We start from the raw sequence: 11,757 nt of genomic DNA, 5'->3' as shown, positions 1-11,757 counted from the left end.
ATCATAGAAGGCAATCAGGTTGGTCTGACAGGACCTGCCCCTAATGAAACCATGCTGGTTTCCCTTGAGCATCATCCCCGCTGCTGGCCATCACAAATGTGCTCCTTGATAATCTTCTCAAAGAGCTTCCCCAGGATTGAAGTAAGACTAACGAGCCTATAGTTGCCCAGGTCCTCCCTCTTCCTTTTTTTAAAGATGGGGACCACACTGACCCTCTTCCAGTTGTCCAGCACCTGGCCAGAGCACCACAAGCACTCATAAAGCCGTGCCAGGGGCCCCATAATAACCCTTGCCAATTCCCTCAACACCCTGGGGTGGAGAGCATCTGGACCTGCTGATCTGAACATGTCCAGCCCCTCCAGAAGTTCTCTAACCCGGTCCTCCCTGACCCTAGTCTTGACAGAGTTTCTCCCAAGTCCATCCTGAATCTTGGTAGAGGAGTCCCAGTCCCTGCACAAGAAAATAGAGGCAAAGAAATTGTTAAAGAGGTCTGCTTTCTCCTCTGGTGCAACCACCAGTTTGCCAAGCATATCCTGCAGGGGCCCCACATTACCTGGAGCCTTCTTCATTCTCCCTATGCATTTAAAAAAGGACTTTTTGTTGTCCTTGATCCTTGATGCTAGCCCTAGTTCCATTTCTGCCTTAGATTTGGTATGTTCCACAAGCTATTTTTTTCCTTCGATCAAATCTCTCTCGCTACAGCATGATTATATCTTCTCTTACAATGCTGCATGTCTTACATGCTCAATCTCAGTTTCTTTCGTTGGGCCTCTTAAGAGGTGTTACTCAGACTGAAATTTTGTTCTTGCAGAAATTCCTCCTGAATTTGAGGTATTGAGCTCTAAGAACGAAAATTATGAAGCTCAGCATTATGTCAGAAAAGATGTTCTTGGCACTGAACCAAGAGTCAGAAGACCTGGCTTAAGAACAAGACATACCACATAAATCCAGCCTTACTTCTCACTTCAGCTGCTAAACAGCCTTACTTTAAGTCAAGGATACAAAACAAAACACCCAAGAGAATAAAGGCTGACACCCCATGTTTAATATAGCTGCATCTACATCCTATTTTCTTATCATCTACTTGAAACAAAGATAGTGCATCACCAATGCTTTAAGATTTGGAGGTCCCTGAATGTTGTACCATTTCAATCACAATGAACTGCTAGAAGCAGGATTTTCTTAGCTGAAAGTCATCAGTATGCAAAAGTACATCTCCCAGGTAGAAAGTCCAGGACAGATTACACCATGTGCTCAAAGAGGATATTTTACAGCAGATCAATCAATGTCTACCGATCAAGTCCATTTTTCAATGTCACATCAAATTCACACATTCTGGAACAGATATAGATATATAGATATGCGTGTGTTTGTGTTCCAGAACGTGTGAATTTGATGTGACATCGAAAAATGGACTCGATCGATATATATTGATCGAGATATATGTAGATACACACACACACACACACACACACACACACACAAAGATGAGGCTTATACATGCCCAATAATTACAAAGTAGAGACAGAGCTTATTAACTGCAGGTTTTTATTCCTAGTGAATACCACAACCACACTACTTCCTCGTAGTTCTTTGCATCAAAGCTTAGTCATTGCAGGTTTAAAATCAAAACTTTCAGTGGATGTATTAGCCTTTCTAATGACTTTCATTTTGCTCATACATTTCAGAATTACCCTTACTTTAGCTGCCTAGGTCTATCTAGCAGACACTGACAAGAGCCAGCAAGCTTGCGCACATAGTTCCCTTAATTTATGGAAGTGTGTTGGATGTAGATCAACTTTCCTTGCTCAATATTTATTCAGAAGGTGTCCAGTCTTGAAATAAGAACTGCATGCTCATTGCTAAATGGATTATGAGGTTGTCTGGCTTTAGTACAGAACAGGAGATATTTGTCCCTTCCTAGCTTTGCTCTGCTGAGAGCTATAAGATGAATTAACTAATAATTAACATCACTGTGAGGTATCCTTGGTTGCCTGGTAGATAATAGACACCAGGAACTTTCAAAGACCAGAAAAGCTACCACAACTTTCTGAACTGATGGGGAAGAAGGTCCGGATCTAATATCTGAGGGATGCAAAATTAACTTTTGATGGGCTTTGAATCAGGGTCTTAGAGTACAATTTAAAGTGATCTGCAATGAAACAAATGCAATAGATTTAGGGCCTGAAAAACCACACGTTATATTACTACAAGTACCACTGTTTAACGTGGGTAAGAATCGGCTCTAATAAGAACAACTAGGATCAATCCAAGGTGACTTATAAGCATCAGTTGAATTCAAAACTATTAGAGGTTTATGAAAAACAGGAACAGAAACCCTGGAACAAAGCCTAGTACTTAATAAGCATTAACAAGTACTCAGTTGATTCTGCAGACACTTCTCTGTGGGAGATACAGGAAAGAACATTAATACAGCTTAACTCTGTATCACTAAATCCAGGTAACTCTATACAGGGTCCGAGTTAGGTATGCTTATTTAGATTTTTTTTTCACTGAACCTGACAAATTATGTGCACAAAGTAAATCAAGCATGGAAGCTTCATCCAAAGCCATGTCAGAGACCTTAGAAGAACAGAACTTACTAAATTTCCCCCACCAAAGTGTTTCATTTCCTATCCCACCCCATTCCTTCTTAACCCCACTCAGTTCTCCAGTCACCACTGTTTAAAATAGACTATTGTCAACAGGTGAGATTCACAGCAGACTGAGAATTACAGTAGCAAATCTAAGCTTGGGGAGCCATTTCCAGAGTCCCTTACAATAAATATTCTTACCTTCACCTATTTAAAGCACAGGACTGTTGGCTCTTTCTTTTGAGAGGGCTGTGCTATTATGAATAGGAGGGGAAGCAGTTCTCAAATAGTGAGGACTTAAATTGTAGGTGACATTTCTTAAATATTATCAAGAACACTACTGGTAAAGAGTGTGTTACTACAAGAAAGGTTAAACAGGTAGGTTCAAAATGAGTGGGTCTGTGAGACTAGGAACCATCAATTTACTGACACAGCACACCCAAAAACTTCCACACATCTTCCCAGTAGCCCAATTAACATGGTGAACTGGCCAAGTGAGAAAATAGTAGACTGTGAAATAATAGCAGGAAGCCCTTGGAAGAGACAAGCAATTGCCCATCCCCATCATGATAGATGCAACACAGTAAAAGGAACTGAGCCCTGCGGAAGCATTTTGCCTCCCAGCACATCACCACCAACTCCTAATTCTTGGTATTGGTTGTAGCTTCTTATAAATCAATACCGATATCTTGGTAGTCCTCCATCACCAGTGGGCAAGGGAAGGGACATCATCATCCTGGAGTCTGCATACTAGTCCTGAACATGGCCTGATTGGTTCCACTTCCACACTTGGTTCCATCTCAGCCAATGAGGAAAAAGAAATAAGAGCAAATCCCATCCCACGGGGAGATGGGATGTACAGTGCACCAATCCTTGACTCAGAGGATAGGCAGTTTACATTCTTGTAAAGCCAAGAAAAAAGCCTAGGGCTACCGCTGCTCTATAATTTCATAACGTTATAAACAGCAGGAAATCTGTTTTTCTTTCTTCTTTTTTTTTCTGGTTGAGATCTTGCATCAGAGGGAGCTTACTGTGAAAGAGGCTTCCTTTTTTCGAGCTAGCAAGACAATAGAGGTTGTGCAAAATTAAAGCTCCTAGCTAATGTAACATTTCAACTTCCTTATTACAATTCAGACTACATGTTCACTTTGTAAGAACAGACATGTAGTTCTGTTCTTGCATGGCTGCAAATACTTCCCAGCAAGGAAAGGAGATGAATAAGATATTCCTTCTTTCCCTCAGCCAGAAAAAATAAAATCAAAGCAGATCTCAAAGCCTAGGTTACAACTATTTTTATCAACAATGCAGCAATTCACTCTTGTGGGAATAAAAAGGAATTTAACCCAAGGAACCTATGCAATGGCAGATGTAGGTGATGTCCGCAGTTAATCACAAAGAAAACCCATCTCCAGACTGCCTAGATCAAACCGTCAACACTCCCTACCCAAGTTACAAGTAGAAAGCATTACAGACTAGTTTAAAATAAGGGTCACCAGCAAAAATCCAAGGCTACAATGTTACCATCTATTCTCCAGGGCAAAGGTTAGCACACAGTACATCCCCTCTGCCCACGTAAGGTGTTTGCTCGTGTCTTGAACATGAGATATCAGGAAATTTGCAAGACCATATGGAGTTTGTATTGGAACGCTACCAGTTCAGTAAAAAGAACCTCGTATCCCTTAAGGCTTCAGGTTTTCAGACTGAGCGACTGAAGTCAGCAAGACGCATGTACTCAACACCTTTAAAATTAGGTCCTAATTCAGCAAAGAGAGAGAACAATTGGGAAAGAGGCAGCCAGTATTTACAGAATAATGATCCTGTCAATGTGCAAGTCCTCCAAAACAAAACCTTCCCAAACATATATTTGCTTTTTATTTTAAAACGTTGTAAGGTCACACGTTGATGATTTTTATTTGTACCTTGATCCCTGCACTGTTTTGTGTTGCTTTGTTTTCTGCTTAGTCACAAAACAAGTGTTTCTTGAACTGTGAAATGATGCCTCTCCAAGAATATTTAACAGCACTCTGTCTTTTGCAGCACCAGGTTATAAAGGCCAAACTAACTATAATTTTATGAACACATATCACTAACTGCTTGAAAACAAGTTCAATATGTAATATGCTTTGAAAAGTAAAGCTCTGGATATTTGACTGTGTAACCTCAACTGCCTAGATTTGTTTTGGGTAGAGATGCAAATAGTGGCATAACACAAACCTCTTAGTTTCACATCAAGATATGCAATTATCCTCAGGTCATCACGGAAGCACAGCTGGCACCTGATCCACAAGCAACACAATATTATTGGAGATGTTTACATGCACAGGTTAATTAGGATCATAGGAAAACTGGGCTGGAAGGACCTCAGGAGGTCATCTAGTCCAGCCCCCTGTTCAAGGAAGGACCATCCCTGAATACACTATCCCATTCAAGTGTTTGGCTAACCTGTTCTCCAAAGTTTTCAGGGATGGAGATTGCACATCTTCTCTAGGAGCCTGTTCCAGTGCTTCACCACTCTCATGGTCAGACAATTCTGACTCTCCAACCTAAATTTCCTCTGCTGCAGCTTGAAGCCATTGCTCCTAATCATGTTTACTGAAGTCACAGAGAATAGACTAGTTCCATCGTCTTTATAAATCACCCTTTGAATTTGTATTTGAAGACTGTTATCAAATCCCACCCTCAGTTTTCACTTCTTCAGATTAAATAACCCTGGTCCTTTAGGCCATTGTGCTCTTCTAAAATAATGTAAAACTTCTCTTCACAGCAGAATGAATTTCACCCTCCAAGCATGGGGCTTGCTCTCTTTACTCTAGCGGCTAATCTCCAACTGTAAGAAAATAGGAAAGGAGCACAAAACAATGGTATGTTCCCCATGTAGTTTCCATATTTTGTGATTCTCAACCAGGGTGCCCATCAATATTAAAAATCTTAGGTGGGCAAACACCAACAAATGATTCATAGATGTTAGTGTCGGAAGAGACCTCCGTAGGTCATCGAGTCCAACCCCCTGCCCTGGGCAGGAAAGAGTAATGGGGTCAGACGACCCCAACTAGGTGCTTGTCCAGTCTCCTCTTGAAGCCCTCCAGGGTAGGGAAGAGCACCACCTCCCTTGGAAGCCCATTCCAGACTCTGGCAACCCTTACCATAAAGAAGTTCTTCCTGATATCCAACCTATATCTGCTCTCCATCAGTTTGTGGTCATTGTTCCTAGTTACTCCAGGGGTGCCCTAGTAAATAGAGCATCTCCTATTCCCTGCTGCCCTCCCCTGATGAATTTATAGGCAGCCCCAAGATCGCTTCTCAGCCTTCTCTTGTAAAGTCTGGAGAGATCTAGGTCCCTCAGTCTCTCCTCGTAAGGCCTTGCCTGCAGGCCTCTGACCATCCAAGTGGCCTCCTCTGAACCCTCTTAGGGTTATCCACATCCTTCTTGAAGTGCGGTGCCCAAAACTGGACGCAGCACTCCAACTGCGGCCTGACCAGTGCCACATAGAGGGGAAGCATCACCTCCCTGGACCTGTTCATCATGCATCTGCTAATGCATGACAAAGTGCAGTTATCCTTATTGATCATTTCATCACACTGATGATTACAAGGATTTCAAATAGAAATCCATTATAGCATCAAAAACATTTTGTTCTGCTGTGGTCTCTGAGCTCCTTGCAACAGAAGAATTCCTTTATTATTTGTCTGAAAGTACAGCACAGCAGACAGAAATTAATTTCCATGAATATTACAGGAATCTTTTTTTAAAAAAACTTGGCTGTCACTTGTATTTTACTTGATGTTTTAGTCTTGAGTCATAAGTTTGGAAAATTAAGAAAGTAACCACTCTCAACTTAAAAAAAAACAAAGAAACCAAAAATCCCTTTCAATCAATTCTTCTAAGACACATTTTTAGTGGTAATAACAGATTCTGTTTCTGGAAACATTTAGTAATTCCAGCAAATTACCTAGGCATTAATAAGCATGGATTTCTGTTAAAGCAGTGCATCTACATGGTTAATCCCAATATAATGGCAATGATGTAAGACAGATCTGCATTTCAACAGAGGGGTGGTATCATAACAAGGATAGGCACATATGGGCTGACTTCAAACCATTTGGCTCAAACAGATTTAGCAGTTCAGACGCAGTAGCATGGACTCCAGAACAGGGCAGCTGCCTATGAGAGAAACGGGGTTTCCTGCAGGCCGGCCACAGCAGTAAGTTCAGGCCTGCCTACCCATACTGTGGTCACACCTACCGCTCGTAACACGGACAAAACTTGTAACTTCTGGTTTCTCAAGTATAAAACCAGGCCACAGATATTTTTTTTAGATGTTTTCCTTCAGTAAGGTTGTCTTCAGTACTGGCCACTGATAAAAATGTGACCATTCGAAAAACCCCTAGGGAGTAACTATTAGACATGATTCAGATACTTTAAAAAATATTGTTAGGTCCAATCGTGCAAAGCAGTCCTTATCCAAAAGAACGAAGGTGTCAATGGAAAGTTAGCCTGCCTAGGGAATACAGGTTTAGATCCTGGATCAACAGTTCCTAATTTGTGGTCCTTAAAGCCACAGCAAATTTTGATTTTTTTTCCAATAAAAGTTTGATTTTAAGCATACTTAATGGTCCAAGAGAAATGCTGAAGGCTGATGGTAGTTCACTCATCTAAAATTTTTGGGAAAGTAGGTCCTAGATTATTTTAAAAAGGGAAGGAAAAACTATTTATTTTTTCAGGCTGTACTATATTATTTCATATTACTTTGAATGTGAATAAGGGAACTACTGTTGTGGAAGGTCAATTTTTACTCAGCTTCTCTCCCTAAGACTTCTGCACTTAAATCCCACCCTACAAAGACATGTGCACAGGCTTAGTCCCACAAAGAATGTCCCCATATATGAAATGTCTGCGGTTCAAGGGGACACTGAAATCCCCAATTCCAAAATCCAGATTCTCCAAATCAGAGGTTTTATTTCAGTTCCACTGATTTTAAACAACATCTATGCAATTATATTACATAACAGCAGCAAACACGGGTGGATCTAAGGAGGGGGCAGACGGCGTGTTGCATCATCACATGCAACACAACATCTTTTCTCCAGGTGAAAAGAAACTAGAAGCTTGACTACTAATGGCTAGAGGCCTAGGGCTATATTGTCTCATTTAAGATCAAAGGAAAAACAAATAAGATTTAATCGGAATGTGCATTAATTTGCTATATCTACATAATGTATTAAAAGCACACTAAACTAGGGAAAAATCATCAGAAGTTGTTGTTACTTTAGTCCTGAAGTCATTAGAATTAAACACACATCTCTTTCAGATACATAAAGCAAAATCAATGCTCCCTGTGCATCCCTTGCTTCACAGAAATTTATTTTCTCAGGTGAGTTAATGGTTTTAGGTTGGACAGTCCGCAGGGCTGTAAAATAGGAGGCGGATTACCAGAAGCAGCTAACGCAGTAGCTAATTGCAGAAGAAAGAATAACTTGGTTAGTTGAACATTAAGGCCATTAACAAGGAAAGAGGGTCATTACCACCTGTGGAACGAAGAATTTAGATGGAATCAGGTTGATTACCATGAGCCATGAAGTCAGTTAACTCACTTGCTGCTGCCACTGCCAGACAGTTTACTTTAAACTTTGGGGGGACTATGAATCAAAGGGGGTGGTATAACTGTACCACTGCACTTCCCTGCATCCACCCCTGGCACCAAATAAGAGGAAAACGGGACTGCAGAAGGGATGGCAGGACACACCAGCCCAAGCACAAGGAAACCAGGGGCATCTTTCCACTCAAAACAAGAAAGAAGCAGATTTTGAGTATTTAAGCATGTTTTATCCTTCGGTAAACCAAGCCAGTCTTGAATAAAAGAGGGCTAACCAGTCTACCAAAAGCAACTACCAAGAAAGAGAGAGTGCAACTACACTCGGCACTGATGGAAAAGAACCCAGAGATGGCAGTAGCAAAAGTCCACGGCTACAGCGTTACCAACTGCCCACCCTCTGGGGCAAAGACAAGTATACAGTGGGTGCGTCTACATGTGCACTTTAATGTGCAGTAGCCTATTTTACTGCACATTAAAGCATTGCATAAAACACCATGCAAATCTGCTACTGTGTAGTCAAACAGTCTGCTGTACACTAAGCATTGCTAAAAAAGCATGTTCTTTTGCTCTTGGTGCATTACGGCAGCCGAATGTGCATTTTAGTACCTCACATTGGCAGTACTAAATTTAATGCTCATTAGAAAAAGTGCATTTAAATTCATGTGTAAATGTGCACGGTATATTGGCTCGTGTGAGATTTTGCCTGCATCCTGAATATAGGATATCCTAAACTTGTGTGGCAAGCTAAGCTCAGGTTGCCACACAAGACTGAGCTGTAGAGACTGATAAATCCTGACAAACAACTAAGCAAACAGTAGCTCAAACCACACTGAAGTTGTTATGGCTTAAAGGTTGTTCCCACCCTCCCACTACCTCCTGTCCTTAGCGCAGCTTTCAGATGCCGTGTACAAAGTTACTCTTGAGAGGAGGACGGAGGTAGATCAGGTAGGGTTGGAATGACTGCATTACAGACAAAGGGCATTGCTTCTCTCAAACTTCTGTTCATACCCAGGCTGTACTGAAGACAACGTTTCCCAGATCCCACTGAAGGCAATGGCAAGTTCCCATTGTTTTTAACCTTCAAACCCCAAAGCAGCAATCTTATGTCTTGCCTGAACAAGTACATTTGATGTAATTACGTGTCCTGGCCATCAGTCAAGTACGGGAAATGTCATCAGTTCAGTTAGTTGGAAATGGGTTGCTTATATTGCCAAATGTGAAAGGCACTGGAAAAAACCTAACGCTGACTGTGTTCCAGGTACAGTGATAATTACTTTGACTGCCCGGAGCGGCAATGCTACTAATCCTTTCACAATGTACTGTTCATTGGTCAAAGAGGGGATGATTTTTAAATACCACTTAGGTGGCAAACTTTTACCGGTAGTCAGTGAGAGGCATGAGAGATTTACGTTACATTTGTGCTTCTCTCTAGACAGGTTAATCACCAGTGTCTTATCTTAACATAAAGATCCTACAGCTTCTCTCTCTCACCATAAGACTAAGCATATAATAAAATAAAATAACATTTTAAACACCAGAAATGTTTTGAGGGTCCTGGGTGAGGAGGTGGAAAATGATCCCCACCCCACTTATATTCCAACTGTTATTACTTCTCACATGTCTTGAATATATTAAGGGCTATCGCACTTACCATTCACAGGCCATTTTAATATCTTAAAAGATGAGCTTTGTTGTACTAATTGCCCTAAAACTAAAAACAACAGTGGCAGCATAACCCATTTATGCACTTTGACACCCAGGCCACCCATTCATACTGATATCAGAGTCTCAGAGAGGAAAAAAGTCACCCAAGGCAGGTATCTCACAAGGTAATCCACTGCAATATCATGTAAACAGCCAAGGCAGACATATCAATTTCCCGCAGGAAATTGCCTTACTACACACACACAGGATTCAATGATCAATTGGCATTAATTAAAATAAGGGAACCCCTAACTCCCTTGACTTTGGTGTTACATTGAGGATATATCCGAAAAAATTTAAGCCATTTCTATTAAGGAGGTGTAGAAAGAGATTCAGAAAATGACAGCCTTTTCTTGGCTTGTTTTTTTGGGGAGGTTTTTTGGTTTTAACTGGAGAAATCGCACTGATTCCACCAAAAACGCTTTAAAAACAACTTTGTTCCTGCATATACCTGTGCCAAAACTTCTTCTTTGATGCAAACTAGGCCTGACCTGAACCAAAAGTGCCACTTCCAAACACACACACAGCATCCACGGTATTTCAGTGAGACTAGCGCGCTTTCCTCTTGCGGGCGAGGACTTTCGCCACACGCCTGTGGGAATTTTCGCTCAAGTCACCGATACCAGCAACGTGGTCCGTGGCCCAGCTGAGAAACAATCGGGCCTCTCAAAGAGCTTCAAACCAGAACTTTAAATGGCACAAGAAACCAAGTGTCATCCCCAGGGTCTCTCAGCTGGGTGCCTGCCGCGTTCACGGAGCGGCAGAAAGGTGGGTTTCCCCCTAACCCCATACAAATGCCTTTCCAATTTTTTTTCTCTGGGGAAAGCCAGGCAGCGCGAGCACGAGACAACTTGGGCGCTCAACCCGAGACAACTTGGGTGCTCAACCCGAGACAACTTGGGCGCTCAACCACGCTGCTGCCCGGGAGCGGAGGAGCACTCTCGGCGCATGGACTGCAACGTGTTGAAGCTGCCAGGACTGGCTGGCACCCGGTTGCTTATTAGCCCACGGGAGGAAGAGAAAGCAGGCAGCGGGGCTTGCTGCATATACCAAGCAAAGCGTTCAAAGCTCCGCCAACCCACATGTGTCGCAGCCTTCATCACCTGCAGGCTCGACAAGAGCCCGAGGGACGTGGGGAGGACACGGGGCGGCCCCGACGGCACCTGCCGCCCCGCGGGGTCCCCATCCCTATCGCTATCCCGGTCCCCATCCCCATCCCCATCCTCACCTGCAGCCGGGTCCTGCCGAGCCCTGCCCTGGCCCCGCCGGAGCTGCTCTTCCCCCAGCGCCGAACCGCGCCGCGCTTGAGAGCCGGGGGCAGGGCAGGGACCGCCTGGGCAGCCCCGGGGAGGAGCCTGAGCCCGCCCGGAAACCTGCACCGGAGGAGAAGTGTGGGGAAAGCCCGGGGGCACAGGACGGGGGGATACCGATGCAATTACTAACATTATTACTATTCTTAACACCACTGTATTGCTACTCTCGCTAGGAGTCCTGGTAGTGCTGTTTTGTTACTGGATTGCTCTTGCTACTAGCGCTGCTATTGTTACAATTAGCCTTCCTCTTCCTATCCTGGACTTGTGATGTGATTGCTACTGTTTTATTGCTGTTACTGTTCTTACGACTAGTGCTACTACTCCTATTGCTGCTGTTAGTAGTACTGTTACTGCTATTATTACTGCTGTTGTTCTGATTTTTACTATTATTCCTAGGATTATTAGTGCCGGGGTGGTTATCACTATCACTATTACTGCTGTGGTTGTTACTATTAATATTAGTGCTGCTGTTGTTATTCTTATTATTACTATTATTCCTAGGATTATTAGTGCCGGGGTGGTTATCACTATCACTATTACTGCTGTGGTTGT

At 42.7% G+C, this 11,757-nt stretch overlaps 1 protein-coding gene across 1 annotated transcript in view; it reads right to left on the bottom strand.

Annotated features, from left to right (window-relative positions):
- The window catches only part of MCTP2 (multiple C2 and transmembrane domain containing 2), a 173,000-nt gene extending 161,811 nt beyond the window's left edge, over positions 1–11,189 (bottom strand). The window contains exon 1 of the mRNA XM_006027694.3: positions 11,121–11,189. The gene's annotated coding sequence lies outside the window, so the exon portion shown is untranslated. The remainder of the gene's footprint in view (positions 1–11,120) is intronic.
- Positions 11,190–11,757: the final 568 nt, after the last annotated feature.

This window comes from Alligator sinensis, unplaced genomic scaffold (assembly GCF_000455745.1).
Source record: "Alligator sinensis unplaced genomic scaffold, ASM45574v1 scaffold857_2, whole genome shotgun sequence".
NCBI classification, from domain to species: domain Eukaryota; kingdom Metazoa; phylum Chordata; order Crocodylia; family Alligatoridae; genus Alligator; species Alligator sinensis.
The sequence above is the reverse complement of the archived record's forward strand: the minus strand, read 5'-3'. Positions and strand labels throughout refer to the sequence as shown.